This window comes from Callospermophilus lateralis, chromosome 6 (assembly GCF_048772815.1).
Source record: "Callospermophilus lateralis isolate mCalLat2 chromosome 6, mCalLat2.hap1, whole genome shotgun sequence".
NCBI lineage: Eukaryota > Metazoa > Chordata > Mammalia > Rodentia > Sciuridae > Callospermophilus > Callospermophilus lateralis.
In genome coordinates this window covers 91,720,413-91,735,291 of record NC_135310.1, presented here as the reverse complement: position 1 = coordinate 91,735,291, position 14,879 = coordinate 91,720,413, and the positions used below count along the sequence as shown (strand labels likewise).

The window sequence follows — 14,879 nt, the reverse complement described above, 5'->3', positions numbered from 1 at the left end:
TTATCAAATATAAGATAGTTGTAATATTGTGGATTGGTTTTTGTGTCCTCTATTCTGTACCATTGGTCTACCCACCTGTTTTGGTACCAGTACCATGCTGTTTTTGTTAGTATTGCTCTGTAGTATAGTTTGAAGTCTGGTATCGCTATACCGCCTAATTCACACTTCCTGCTTAGAGTTATTTGTGCTATTCTGGGTCTTTTATTTTTTCATATGAATTTCATGATTGCTTTATCTATTTCTACAAGAAATACCATTGGGATTTTGATTGGCATTGCATTAAACCTATAGAGAACTTTTGGTAATATCGCCATTTTGATGATGTTAGTTCTGACTATCCATGAACAGGGTATATTTTTCTATCTTCTAAGATCTTCTTGTATTTCTCTCTTTAGGGTTCTGTATTTTTCATTGTATAAGTCTTTCACCTCTTTTGTTAGGTTGATTCCCAAGTATTTTTTTTTTTTTTGAGGATATTGTGAATGGAGTGGTTGTCCTCATTTCCATTTCAGAGGATTTGTCGCTGATATACAGGAATGCCTTTGATTTATGTGTGTTGATTTTATATCCTGCCACTTTGATGAATTCATTTATTAGCTCTAATAGTTTCTTTGTAGACCCTTTTGGGTCTGCTAGGTATAGAATCATGTCATCTGCAAATAGTGATAATTTAAGTTCTTCTTTTCCTATTTTTATGCCTTTAATTTCTTTCGTCTGTCGAATTGCTCTGGCCATTGTTTCGAGAACTATGATGAACAGAAGTGGTGAGAGAGGGCATCCCTGTCTTGTTCCAGATTTTAGAGGGAATGCCTTCAATTTTTCTCCATTCAGAATGATGCTAGCCTGAGGCTTAGCATAGGTAGCTTTTACAATATTGAGGTATGTTCCTGTTATCCCTAGTTTTTCTAGAGTTTTGAACATAAAGGTATGCTATACTTTGTTGAATGCTTTTTCTGCATCTATCAAGTTGATCATATGGTTCTTATCTTTAAGTCTATTGATGTGGTGAATAACATTTATTGATTTCCATATATTGAACCAGCCTTGCATCCCAGGGATGAATCCTACTTGATCATGGTGCACAATTTTTTTGATATGTTTTTGTATCCAATTCTCCAGAATTTTATTGAGGATTTTTGCATCTACATTCATTAGAGATATTGGTCTGTAGTTTTCTTTCTTTGAAGTATCTTTGTCTGGTTTAGGAATCAGGGTGATATTGGCCTTGTAGAATGAATTTGGAAGTTCTCCCTCTTTTTCTATTTTCTGGAATAGCTTGAAAAGTATTGGTATTAGTTCTTCTTTAAAGGTTTTATAAAACTCTGCTGTATACCCATCCGGTCCTGTGCTTTTCTTGGTAGTCTTTTGATGGCTTCTTCTATTTCCTCAATTGATATTGGTCTGTTTAGGTTGTCTATATCCTCCTGACTCAATCTGGGTAGATCATATGACTTAAGAAATTTATGGATGCCTTCACTATCTTCTATTTTATTGGAGTATAAGGATTCAAAATAATTTCTAATTATCTTCTGTATTTCTGAAGTGTCTGTTGTGATATTGCCTTTTTCATCCCGTATGCTAGTAATTTGAGTTCTCTCTCTTCTTCTCTTTGTTAGCATGGCTAAGGGTCTGTCGATCTTATTTATTTTTTCAAAGAACCAACTTTTAGTTTTGTCAATTTTTTCAATTGTTTCTTTTGTTTTGATTTCATTAATTTCAGCTCTGATTTTAATTATTTCTTGCCTTCTACTTCTTTAGCTGTTGTTTTGCTCTTCTTCTAGGATTTTGAGATGAAGTGTGAGATCATTTATTTGTTGGTTTTTCCTTTTTTTAAAGAATGAACTCCAGGCAATGAATTTTCCTCTTAGAACTGCTTTCATTGTGTCCCATAGATTCCGATATGTTGTGTCTGTGTTTTCATTTATCTCTAAGAATTTTTTAATTTCCTCCTTGATGTCTTCTATAACCCATTGATCATTCAGTAACCTATTGATCTTTCTCCAAGTGATGCATGATTTTTCCTTCCTTCTTTTATCATTGATTTCCAGTTTCATTCCATTATGATCAAATAAGATGGATGATATTATCTCTACTCCTTTATAATGTCTAAGAGTTGCCCTGTGACATAATATATGATCTATTTTTGAGAAGGATCCATGTGCTGCAGAGAAAAAAGTGTAACTGCTTGATGTTGGGTGGTATATTCTATATATGTCAATTAAGTCTAGGTTATTAATTGTATTATTGAGTTCTATAGTTTCTTTATTCAACTTTTGTTTGGAAGATCTGTCCAGTGGTGAGAGAGGTGTGTTGAAGTATCCCATAATTATATTATGGTGGTCTATTAGACTCTTGAACTTGAGAAGAGTTTGTTTGATGAACATAGCTGCACCATTGTTTGGGGCATATATATTTATGATTGTTATGTCTTGTTGGTGTATGGTTCCCTTGAGCAGTATGTAGTGTCCCTCTTTATCCTTTTTGATTAACTTTGGCTTGAAATCTATTTTATTTGATATGAGTATGGACACTCCTGCTTGTTTCCGAAGTCCATATGAGTGATATGATTTTTCCCAACTGTTCACCTTCAGTCTATGTATGTCTTTTCCTATCAAATGCATCTCCTGTAGGCACCATATTGTTGGATATTTTTTTTTTGATCCACTCTACTAGCCTGTGTCTCTTAATTGGTGAGTTTAAGTCATTAACATTTAGGGTTATTATTGAGATATGGATTGTTTTTCCAGCCATATTTGTTTATTTATGTTACTTAACATGGTTTGTTTTTCCTCTTTGATTATTTTTTCCCTTTACTGTACTACCTCCCACTGTTGGTTTTCATTGTTATTTTCCATTTCCTCTTCCTGTAATGTTTTGCCAAGGATGTTTTGAAGAGATGGTTTTCTAGCTGCAAATTCTTTTAGCTTTTGTTTATTGTGGAAGGTTTTAATTTCATCTTCCATCCTGAAGCTTAATTTCGCTGGATACAAAATTGTTGATTGGAACCCATTTTCTTTCAGCGTTTGAAATATGTTGTTCCAGGATCTTCTAGCTTTCATAGTCTGTGTTGAAAGATCAGCTGTTATCCTGATTGGTTTACCCCTAAATGTAATCTGCTTCCTTTCTCTTGTAGCTTTTAAAATTCTCTCCTTATTCTGTATGTTGGGCATCTTCATTATAATGTGTCTAGATGTGGATCTCTTATGATTTTGCATGTTCGGCGTCCTGTAGGCTTCTAGGATTTGGGATTCTGTCTCATTCTTCAATTCTGGGAAGTGTTCTCATATTATTTCGTTGAAAAGATTGCTCATTCCTTTGGTTTGGACCTCTATACCTTCCTGTATCCCAATGACTCTTAAGTTTGGTCTCTTTATGTTATCCCATATTTCTTGGATATTCTGCTCATGGTTTCTTAAGAGTCTCGCTGAGTGGTCTATGTTCTTTTCAAGTTGAAATACTTTGTCTTCATTGTCTGATGTTCTATCTTCTAAGTGTTCTACTCTGCTGGTAGTATTCTCATTTGAGTTTTTAAGTTGGTTTATTGCTTCCTGCATTTCTAGGATTCCTGTTTGTTTGTTTTTTATAACCTCTATCTCCCTGTATAGTTGATCTTTTGCTTCTTGAATTTGTTTATGTAATTCATTGTTGAAGTGATCTTTCATTGTCCGATTTTGCTATCTAATGTCTTCCTTGAGACTCCAGATCATCTGAAGCATGTAAATCCTGAATTCTTTATCTGACATTTCATCTGCTGCAGCTGTTACCTCTTCTAAGGTTGAGTTAACCTGCATTGCTTGTGGTCCTTTCTTTCTTTGTCTTTTCATACTGGTCGCGTTTCTTTTTGCTTGGTGAAACTGTTGTATTATTGAATTTCCCCCCTATATATTTATATTGCTCTTGTATAGTTGCAAAGTCTCCCTTGCAGGAGCGGGCAGTGGCTGTGCTCCTCCTCCAATTGGGGTGATCTGTCTATCACGCCGGCGGGCCACTGGGCCCCTTCTATAAGTTGTGTGGTCTGCCTACCTTGTGGGCAACGGCTGGGCCCCTCCTCCAATAGGGGTGATCTGTCTACTATGCTGGCGGGCCACTGGGCCTGTTCTCCAGGTTGCAGGTCTGCCTACCTTGTAGGTGGGGGCGGCAGCTCTGCCCCTCCTCCAATTCGTGTGATGTGTCTACCACGCCCGTGGGCCGTTGGGCCTGTTCTGCCAGTGGGTCGCAGGTCTTATTAAGGAAGTTGGGGGCCTAATCAGACATGATAGAGATTTGGGCCTACTTTTTCTTCCATTAGGTCCAAGGTCTCTGGTTGAATTCCTAGGTCCTTGATCCACTTTGAATTGAGTTTTATTCATTTTTGTTACATGTGGATGTCCAGTTTTCCCAGCACCATTTGTTGAAGATGCTATCTTTTCTCCAATGTATGTTTTTGGTGCCTTTGTCTAATATAACTGTAGTTATGTGGATTATTCTCTGTGTCCTCTATTATGTACCATTGGTCTATAGATTGATTTTGGTGCAAATACCATGCTGTTTTTGTCATTATTGCTCTGTAGTTTAGTTTAAGGTCTGGAATAGTTATACCACCAGCTTCAATCTTTTTGTAAGAATTAAAACCAAGAATCAATAAATGGGATGGATTCAAGCTAGAAAGCTTCTTTTTAGCAAAAGAAACAACCAGTGAGGTGAATAGAGAGACTACAGAATGGGAGCAAATTTTTACCACAGGTACAGCAGATAGGGCACTGATCTCTAGAATACATAAAGAACTCATAAACCGTAACACCAAAAAAACCCCAAATAACTCAGTCAATAATTGGGCCAGGGAACTGAAGAGACTCTTCTCAAAAGAGGATATTCAGTCAATCAACAAACATATGAAAAGATGTTCATCATCTCTAGCAATTAGAGAAATGCAAATCAAAACTACTCTAAGATTTTATCTCACTTCAGTCAGAATAGCAGGTATCAAGAATACAAACAACAATAAGTGTTGGTGAGGATGTGGGGGAAAAGGCACACTCATACATAGCTGGTGCGATTGCAAATTGGTGCAGCCAATCTGGAAAGCAGTATGGAGAATCCTTGGAGAACTTGGAATGGATCCAGCCATTCCGCTCCTTGGTTTATACCCAAAGGACTTAAAAACAGAATACTACAGGGACACAGCCATATCAACATTTATAGCAGCACAATTTACAATAGCTAAATTGTGGAACCAACCCAGATGCCCTTCAGTAGATGAATGGATAAAGAAACTATGGTATATATACACAATGGGAAATTACTCAGTATTAAAAGAGAATAAAATCATGGCATTTTCAGGTAAGTGGATGGAGTTGGAGAATATAATGCTAAGTGAAGTAAGCCAATCCCAAGAAACCAAAGGCCAAATGTTTTCTTTGGTATGAGGATGCTGACTCATAAGGGTGATGGGGGGTCGCATGAAAGAAATAGAGGAACTTTAGATAGGGCAAAGGGAAGGGAGGGGAAGGGAGGGGCAAAGTGGTAGGAATGATGGTGGAATGAGTTAGACATCATTACCCTAAGTACATGTATGAAAACATGAATGGTGTGAAAATACTTTGTGTACAATCAGTGGCCTGAAAATTTGTGCACTGTATGTGTAATATGAAATGAATTGCATTCTGACATCACATGTAACAAACTAGAATAAATAAATAATCTTATTTAAAAAAGAAATTTTGGAAAAAATAGATCAGATAAACTCAAGATATTATATAATTTTAGAGTTCTACATCCATGATCATACACTCAAAGAGATCTCCCTGGTACTAGGGAGCAATACTTACCTATGGGCTTGTGTTTTCCTTGGGCTGAACAGTGTCACACTGGCTGTCCTATATATTTGAGAAGTTTCCAGGCTCCCCACTAGAGGGAATGTGTTGGGTTGTAGTTTCCAAGTCCATTTGCATACTTCTAAAAACCCTGAGAGAGGAAGAATCACCCAAGGGTAAGTCCTCAGGAGCATGCTTTGATCCAAATATCTCTATTATCTAAAGCAAGAGATTTCAGTCTCTTGCTGACCTAAAAATTCTATCCTCAGCCTTTTAAGAGGATGACCTTCCAGTTGTACCTTGGCAGGGAGCCCTTCTGGTGAAGACTGTCAGTGGGAAGATGCTGAACATTTGCATGACCTTCCTTCAAAGGTCCACAGTTGTCTGTAGTGAGGATGTTATAATTTCCAACTCAAATACTACCTCATTAACCTGTTCTTTAATTAATTTGGATCTTATCCTCTTAACTTTCTAGTTTGCTGTATGTCAATTATATTTGTTTTCTTTCATTTTAGATTTTTATCATTATTCTAGTAATCTTTTAATTCTTAGCTGATAAGATTTTAAAAAATTATTTGTAACCTTAGCTTAGTTCATTTTGCTACTCAGTCTTTTAACTGTTTTTGTTTTCCCTTCCTTTCCAGTGGTCCCGCCCCACCCACAAGCGTTTTGAACCTTACCCTGGTCACTTGCTTACATATTCATGTTTGTTTTCTAGGAGTGATATTTGCATTTTGATATTTTCTCCTTTATAATTTATCTTAAAATAGCAAGAGGAAAACAGATTTTTTTTTTCAGCATATGTTCAGAGCAAAAAGCCTTGTGGTCTGATGGTTTTTCCAGATCCCAGGATAACTCCTAACTCAGTGCAGGTTTGAACTCTCCAAATTTGTTTTATCTAAATCAGAATGCTTCAAAGCCAGGAGCCAGGATTCTTCTCCTCGCATCTCTTCCATAATTCCTTAATCAGTCAGCAGTATTTAACTTCAAAAAATTGCTGAAATGATACTTTTATTATCCAAAATATGCATGATGCAATGGTAGACACACAACCTATTTTGTGTTTTTTATTATCTGAGATATTCTGTTTTCTCACTAGTTATTGATCGAGATGTGAAAATAGACTGAAAAAAGCAACATTTTTTTTTAATTGCCATAGAATTTAGTTTGGCATTGTCCACAGAAACAGTTTTTTTTCCAGGTGAACATAATTGCAGCTCCATATGTATGTGGCAGCAGCAAGTCCAATCAACAATGTAAACATCAAAAGAATTTGTGTTTTCAGTTTTAACTCTTCCAGGTCCAGAAAATCTGATGCATTGTCATATTGCTAAAATGAAACACTAACTGTCTCATGTGACATTGGTGCATAAGGAAACACGTTATATAATGGCATGACAGTCTGATCTCTCAGCATTCGCCCTGCATCAAAACACGGCCTTATTTTTTCTCTGTTCTTAGTCAATTTTGCAGATCGGCTTATAAAGCAATAGGCATTTGGAGCTTTTAAACTGAAAAAGAAAAAAATAGAAATCCAACTTCAAGTGCTTGTGATGGAAATGAAGAGAAATCAAACAGGCTATGAAAATGTTGATTGTGACCTGGCTGAGTATTATGGAAGAAATTATGTTCTCAAATGCAGTGTTTACCAAATGGTGTTCCATAGGGAGAGGGAGAGATGAGGGGTTACATTTCAAATAAATTTGGGAAGCACTGTTAGTTTTGAAATGTGTAGTACATTGTTGTTATCTATACTCTCCCTACTGTGCAATGGCACCCAAGCACTTCTTACTCCTGACTGATCCTGGAAGGTGTTGATCAACCTTTTCCCATTCCTCCTTCCCTTCTCCTCTTCCCAGCCTCCACTAACCACCCTTCTACTCTCAACTTCTACAGAATTAGCTTTTTTAGATTCCACAAATAAGATCGTATGATACTTGTCTTACTGTGCCTGGTTTATTTTACTTAGTATATTGATCTCTATTTTCATTCATGTTGTCACAAATCACAGGATTTTGTTCTTTTGGGGGGTAGAATGGTATTTCATTGTGTATATGTGCCACATTTTCTTTATCCATTTATCAATTGATGGATACCTCAGTTGTTTCCATTCCTTGACCATTATGCATAGGGCTCTAATAAACATAGGGATACTAATTTTTCCTTAACATACTGATTTTCTTTTCCTTGGACATGTACCCAGCAGTGAGATTGCTGAATCATATGGTAGTTCAAATTAAAAATTTTTGAGGAATCTCCATACTGTTTTCCATGGTAGCTGTACTAATTTACATTCCCACCAACAGTGATCAAGTAGTCTCATTTCTCCACACCCTTGCCAGCATTTAGTGTTTTTATTTTTGTTTTGTTTTTGCAGTGTTGACCATTGAACCCAGAGCCTTGTACATGGTAGACAAATGCTTTACTACTGAGTTAATCTACCAGTCCTATCTCAAATCATTTTAATAATGGACATTCATACTAAGTTGAGGTGATTTTTCTTTGTTGTTTTGATTTGTGTTTTCGTGATGATTAATGATGTTGAGCAATTTTTTGTGTGTGTGTGTATGGACCTTCTTGGCTATTTGTATGTTTTCTCTGAAGAAATGTCTACTTAGGACTATTGTCCATTTTAAAATAAGTTTTGTTGTTTTGTTGTTGTTGTTTGGCTATTGAGTTTTTGGAGTTTCTTATAGATGCTGATATTAACCTTTTGTATAGTTCTCAATTATTTTCTTCTGTTCTGTAAGTTGTCTCTTCACCCTGATGATAGTCTCCTTTGTTGTGCCAAAAGTTTTTAGTTTATTATAATCCCGTTTGTCACCTTTTGCTTTTGTTTCCCGTGCTATTGGCATCTTATTTTTAATACCCTGTCCATTTTGTTGTGCTAAAGCATTTTCCTTGTTTTCTTCCAGTAGTTTCATCATTTCAGGTTTTACATTTAATTTGTCGTACAAGATCATTTTTGTGACTGGTGAGAGATAAGGGGTCTACTTTCATCCTTCTCCCTGTGGATATCCAATTTTTGCCTCTGTCCTTCATTCTGTGCATGTGGTGCTTTGTGCTTATTGATTTGCATCTCTCAGATCAATCTCACTTGAGCCCATTAAGTAATCTTTTTAATGGGCTGTTGGGTTTGGTTTGCTGGCATTTTTGAGAATTTTTGTTTCTATGTTCATTTTTTTGTTGTTTCCTTGTCTTGTTTTGGTTTCAGGTTTTTCTAGCTTCATAAAATGTGTTTAGAAGAATTCCTTCCTCTTCAATTCTTTGGAAAAAAATTAAGAATTGGTAGTTATTCTCTCTTTAGTACAATTCACCAATGCAGTCCAGTGTTATTTGAAGGGAATTTTTTTTTTGTTATTTTTGTGTTCAGGTTGTCTGTTCCTTTGTGACTCAACTTTGATAAGGTATATGCATGCAGGAATTTGTCCATTTCTTCTGGATATCAAATTTGTTGGTGTATAGTTGTTCATAGTAATTTCTAATGATCCTTTGTATTTTTGTGCTGTTATAATGTTTATTGTAATGTCTACATTTTCTTCTCTGATTTTATTACTTTGAATCTTCTTTCTCATTTTCTTTGTTTAGCCAACTGTTTATATATTCCATTTATCTTTTCAAAGAACTGGCTGTTTTATACCTCTTTTGTAATTTTATCTGTTTCTGCTCAGATATGTATTATTTCTTTTCTTTTACTAATTTTGTATTGGGTTTGTTCTTATTTTTCTAATTCCTTGATACACACTAACAGGTGGTTTACTTGAGTTTGGTTTTCCTTTTTTTTTTTTCTTTTCTTTCTTTCTTTCTTTTTTTTTTTTTTTTTTTTGATATAAGTATCAGTTTCTATAAACTTCCCTCTTAATAATTTTTTTTTTTTACTGTTATAGCTTTTGGTATGCTTTCTCCATTTTCATTTGTATCTAGAAATTTTTAAATTTTCTTCTTGATTTATTCCTTGATCCACTGGCGCAAGAGGAAGTTGTTTAATTTCCATACATTTGTATAATCACAAGATTTCTTGTTATTGATTTCTAGCTTCATTACATTGTGGTTAGAAAAACATACTCAATTTATGATTTCAATTTTTAAAGATTTGAGACCTGTTTTATGACATATCTATGTACAATCTGTCCCTGAGAATGTTCCACATGCTGATAAGAAAACTGTGTATTAAGCAGCTGTTGGATAGAATGTTCTGTAGATATTATTTTGATATTATTTATCTTTCTGATCTAGGGTACAATTTAGCTCTCACGTTTTTTTACTGATATTCACCTGTATTATCTATCCATTGCACAAAGTGGGATATTAAAGCCCTCAGTTATCATTACATTGGAGTTTGTCTCTTCTTTTAGGTCTATAATATTTGCTTCAGTTATTTGAATTATCTGATATTGGGTGCATTAATATTTAGAATTATTTTCCCTTGCTCAGTTGACCCCTTTATCATTATATAATGACCTTTCTTGATTCTTTTTGCTACTTTTGACTTAAACTCTCCTTATAGCTTATAAATATGCTTATTGCTGCCGGGTATGGTAGTCCATGCCTGTAATCCCAGTGGCTGGGGAAGATGAAACAGGAGAATAGCAATTCAAAGAAAGCCTCAGAACTTCAGCAAGGCCCTAAACAACTTAGTGAAATCCCATCTCAAAATAAAAATAAATGAATAAATAAAAAGGACTGGGGATGTGGCTCAGTGGTTAAGCACTCCTGAGTTCAATTTCTGGTACCAAATGTGTATGTATGTGTGTGTGTGTGTGTGTGTATCTTTTGGATCCTATTTGCATGGAATATCTTATTGCATCTTTCAGTTTCATTCTATGAAAATGTTTAAAGACAAAGTGAATTACTTCAAATAGTGCATAACTATGTCTTTAAAATAAAACATTTTTAACAGTAGAGGCACAGTTTTAAACAATATAATATAATAATCCCTGTATTATATCTAAAATGGCATTCCAAACAAAATATCATATATATAGAATTTGGTTTTCAGGGCTTTATAACCCCTTAAACCACTGGTCTAATCCGGTTCAATAAAAGGATCCACCCTTTATGTATTTGATTAAGTAGCATTCTCAACCTGACTCCACTCTTCTATACCTTATCACAAACTATATGGCTCCAAATCCATTAACTCTCACAGATTGATCCATTTCTTTTTACACCCAATGTTGCTATCACAATTCAAGCCAATGTTAGCCCTATCTGGACTATAGTATAGTTTCTTAGTTTCTCCCAACATTCTTGCCCCTTTACAATTTATTCTTGATATGACAAAAATTAAGTTTGAAAATGTAAATTTATGACTTTCCTACTAAAATCCTATCATAGCTAATTTCTTCCTTGGTCACATTGCCAGAGAGCCCTGTAAGATCTGGCTTCTGCACACCATCTGAGCTCATCTCCTGCCTCTTTCTCCTTGTCATGATCTCCACAGGACTCAACCTTCTTTATTTTCTGGAGCACACATAATTTTGGGGACCTTAAACCTTTGCACTTGGACAGAGCTTTCCACAAGACTTTGAATTGCTGGCTCCATTGATTCAGACCCAGCTGTGGTACTGTCTCCTTAGAGAGGACTGGCAGAGCATTTTCCTATCACAGTACCCTCCTCACATTCTCTTCCTAACACCTCTAGCCGAGGCTTTTATGTGTTGATTTATTTATTTACTTGATTATCATCGGTTTCTCACGTATCTACCCAGAGTATGCGTTTGTGAGGGCAGAGCTTAGTGGGTCTTTGTCACCACAGTTCTCCCAGGTCCAAGAAGACACAGCCTAAACTGTCAGTAAATCTTTATTTATTAGTGCTTATGAGACTTCAGTAGGGGTTGGGGAGTGTTTAACACTGACACATCAGAGAACTCTTTCTGTGACAAAATATCAAGTTGTGAATCAGTTTTCAATAGGATTACAGTTTTAGAACAATAGTTTGAGGTTTGTTTTTATTTGTTTTCTTTCAAATTTGTAGGTTTTCAATTACCCTGGAAGGCTTCTCTTACAAATATGGAGGGGTCAACTGAAAACAAAGGACTGGCACTGTATACGGGGGTAGGAGAATGGGTGGTGGTGGGGGGGGGCATTGACTGTCTCTATTAGCTATATGCCAAACCTGTGAGTAGGGTAGAAGGAGCTGCTCTCTCACCACTTTGGCTTCCCAGTTAAACATGAGATATAAAATAAAAAGCTCTTCATTCATGTCCTAGAATGTCTACATGAGGGGCAATTAAAAAAAAGAACTGTAGATATGGAACATGGTAAATGGTTTTTAATTCTCAAATATTTCAGTGTTTATCTGTGAAAGATAATGCGTATTTCCTCCTTGGAAATTTTTAGATGTTCAAAACAGAACTTAATATCTACCTCCCTAAAACATTACTACCCTCCATTTTTTTTCTACTTAATAAAATGAACTTACTATATCCATCATCTAGGGCCTGAGGTCCTTAAAAGGAACGTCCTAATTAATGAATTTTTAGAAAACTTCTAGGATATGACATGGGCAAAACCTTAACAATAAAACCTGTCTAATGGTACTAAAAGGAATTTTATAATGTATATATAATGTCTCTCTCTTTTCTGACATCTCAATTTTCCATTTTTCCAGTAACTTGAACTTGACACATTAAAGGAACACATATTGGACTTTTGCATTACATTTCATATTGGGTTTTCTCCTCTTTTTTTTTTTGTCAATTCAGTTCACTCATAGTAGTGCAGCTAATATTCAATAAAGGACCTTTCAGTTCTCAGTGTAAAATAAGACAGCAAAAGAGTCCACTTGATACATCTTTGATGTCATTGTTATTTCTTTCCTGTAACTGACTTCATGAACAAAACCATTCACATCTTGGATTAATTTTTTTAAAATTTTATGATAGTGTTTAACTTCAAATGTCCCTCGAATTTCTAATATTAACTCAATTTGAACTTAAGCCAAAATATAGAATATGTACACTGTCAGAAAGGACTGAGCAACTAATATTGTAAATACATGAACATAAAGTCTTTAAATTGCTTTTTAAATTTTTACTTTTTTACTAATGATGAGGCAAAGTCACCCTTCAGAAGAAGCCTGATGAGGACAACATTTGAAAAACAGATGTTCTCACTCTTACTAATCTCATTTTAGTAAGGTCTTTTCTCATTCCTCAAGGAATAATAATTCCCTACCAACTTCTCCTCTCTCCAATGTCTACATTTGATTTGCTCGTTCCTGACTCCACATCTTCATAGATATAAAGACATATCCTCCTTTCTTTGCTTGTGTGTAACTATTCATATTAAAACATACTTAAAAGTCACTTCAAATCTGAATATTTAAGGACAGCACACATTTCTTTCTTATAGTAACTTAGATTAGGCTGGCATCACCAAATTCATCTCTGTTCATTTTGCTTTCTCTAAAATGTGCATACTTGTGCATTCTTTTGCCAAACAGATTGTAAGGAACAAGATATAAGTCTTATTTTTATAAATCCTTCTCAGATTGCTTAGAATAGTAAGGGTTCATAATGCAAGCTCAATAAGTGTTATCTTTGAAAAGCCAAATTCTGAAATGAAAAATGCACTCATCTTTAAAGCCAAAATAGAAGGTAAGTGGATAATTTATAATGTCATATTGATTCACTAAAATTTTCTCTTTTGTCCTGCAAATGTACTACATAGCCAATAAGATTATATCAGATACTTTTAATAAACTGAGATGCTAAAATTACATGAATGGGATGATTAAAGGGAGTTTTGTGATTTTTAATCTCACAAAGGATTTATTAAGTATAGCTACATGTAAGGTCTGGAATTAGGTTGAAAATACTTACTCATATTCTGCCAGACTTTCTCATTTGCTTGGATGGATATTCACAACAACATTGGCTTCTCTCAAAACTTTGGATTTATGGTGAATTCTCCTTCACTTATAATCAAATTGACTGAGAACCATGGAATGATAGGGGAAAAAGTAGTCACATGTGAGTGCATTATAACATGTATGCTAATTAAGTTATTTTAACCTGGTAAATATTTTTTGTTGACTCCTTTTTCTCTTTTATTTTGTGGCATTTGCCTTTGTCAGTGCTGTCTCCTTTCTCTAAATTATTCAAATCTCACTATTCTAAGCCTAATATAATTACTCCCTAAACAGATGGGATCCATCCTGTGAAAGCCTAAATCCTTCATGTGCCTGTTAAGATGTTTTTGCCTTTGACCTTTTATTTGTTTATGTACATGCATAGTGTATTAAATTATAAGATTTTTGAGGTTGGGATTTATTTGCTTTTCTTCCTCTTTCCCTCATTAACACCTATCACAGTGACTGACAAGACTAGTCAAGTTTAACAGTCCATATTAGATCCTAAGGATCAGATACAGATATCTGAAAATGACTTGGATGCTTTCTTTGCTTTTGCTTCCAAGGCCAGTCCTTCAGGTATTCCTCTCACCTCTCCTCCCTAGCAGCTTTCTGATTTCCTCCAAACATTTCTTCATTACTGCCTCAGACCCGCCCTTATTTCTCAGGTAACTATGTCTCCACGCTGCACTAGATCAATGCCATCCTTCAAGGGCTTCTTATTAATCTGATTATAACAGCCAAAACTCATAACACAGCTGACAAAAGCCCTGCAGAATTTGGCCTCTGCTCTTTTACCATTGTCTTCTGCCACCTCTCTTTACCTGGCTCTCTAGATTCTGTTCACCATGGCCTTATTCCAATTCCTGCAAGTGCCCATATTTCTGCTGCCTCAGACATTTGTGTATCCTTTTATAGAGAAACCATGTCCTAAGTATTTTCTCACTGTTCTTCAGGGCTTGCCTGAAACCTCAGTTTGTCAAGGAAAACTTCCTAGTCCTTCTCTCATAGTGCTCTAAAATCAAGCTTTGCAACACACTATTATCAGTGATTTATTTAGTAGGCAATTAATGGTTTCTTTTTAAGAGATCCCTCTCTAAAATATGAGCTCTTGATGCATTGGTTAGTATTTATTTATTTTTCACCTTTGGTACTCTAAGTTGGGGCTCAAGACCTTGTATTTTTGAATGATCAATAGCTTTGAAGAAATAAGTGAATCAAAAGAGATACTA

General features: G+C 35.3%; 1 protein-coding gene across 1 annotated transcript in view; it reads left to right on the top strand.

Annotated features, from left to right (window-relative positions):
* The window catches only part of Adgrb3 (adhesion G protein-coupled receptor B3), a 674,891-nt gene that overhangs the window by 277,585 nt on the left and 382,427 nt on the right, over positions 1-14,879 (top strand). The gene's annotated exons all lie outside the window — the stretch shown is intronic.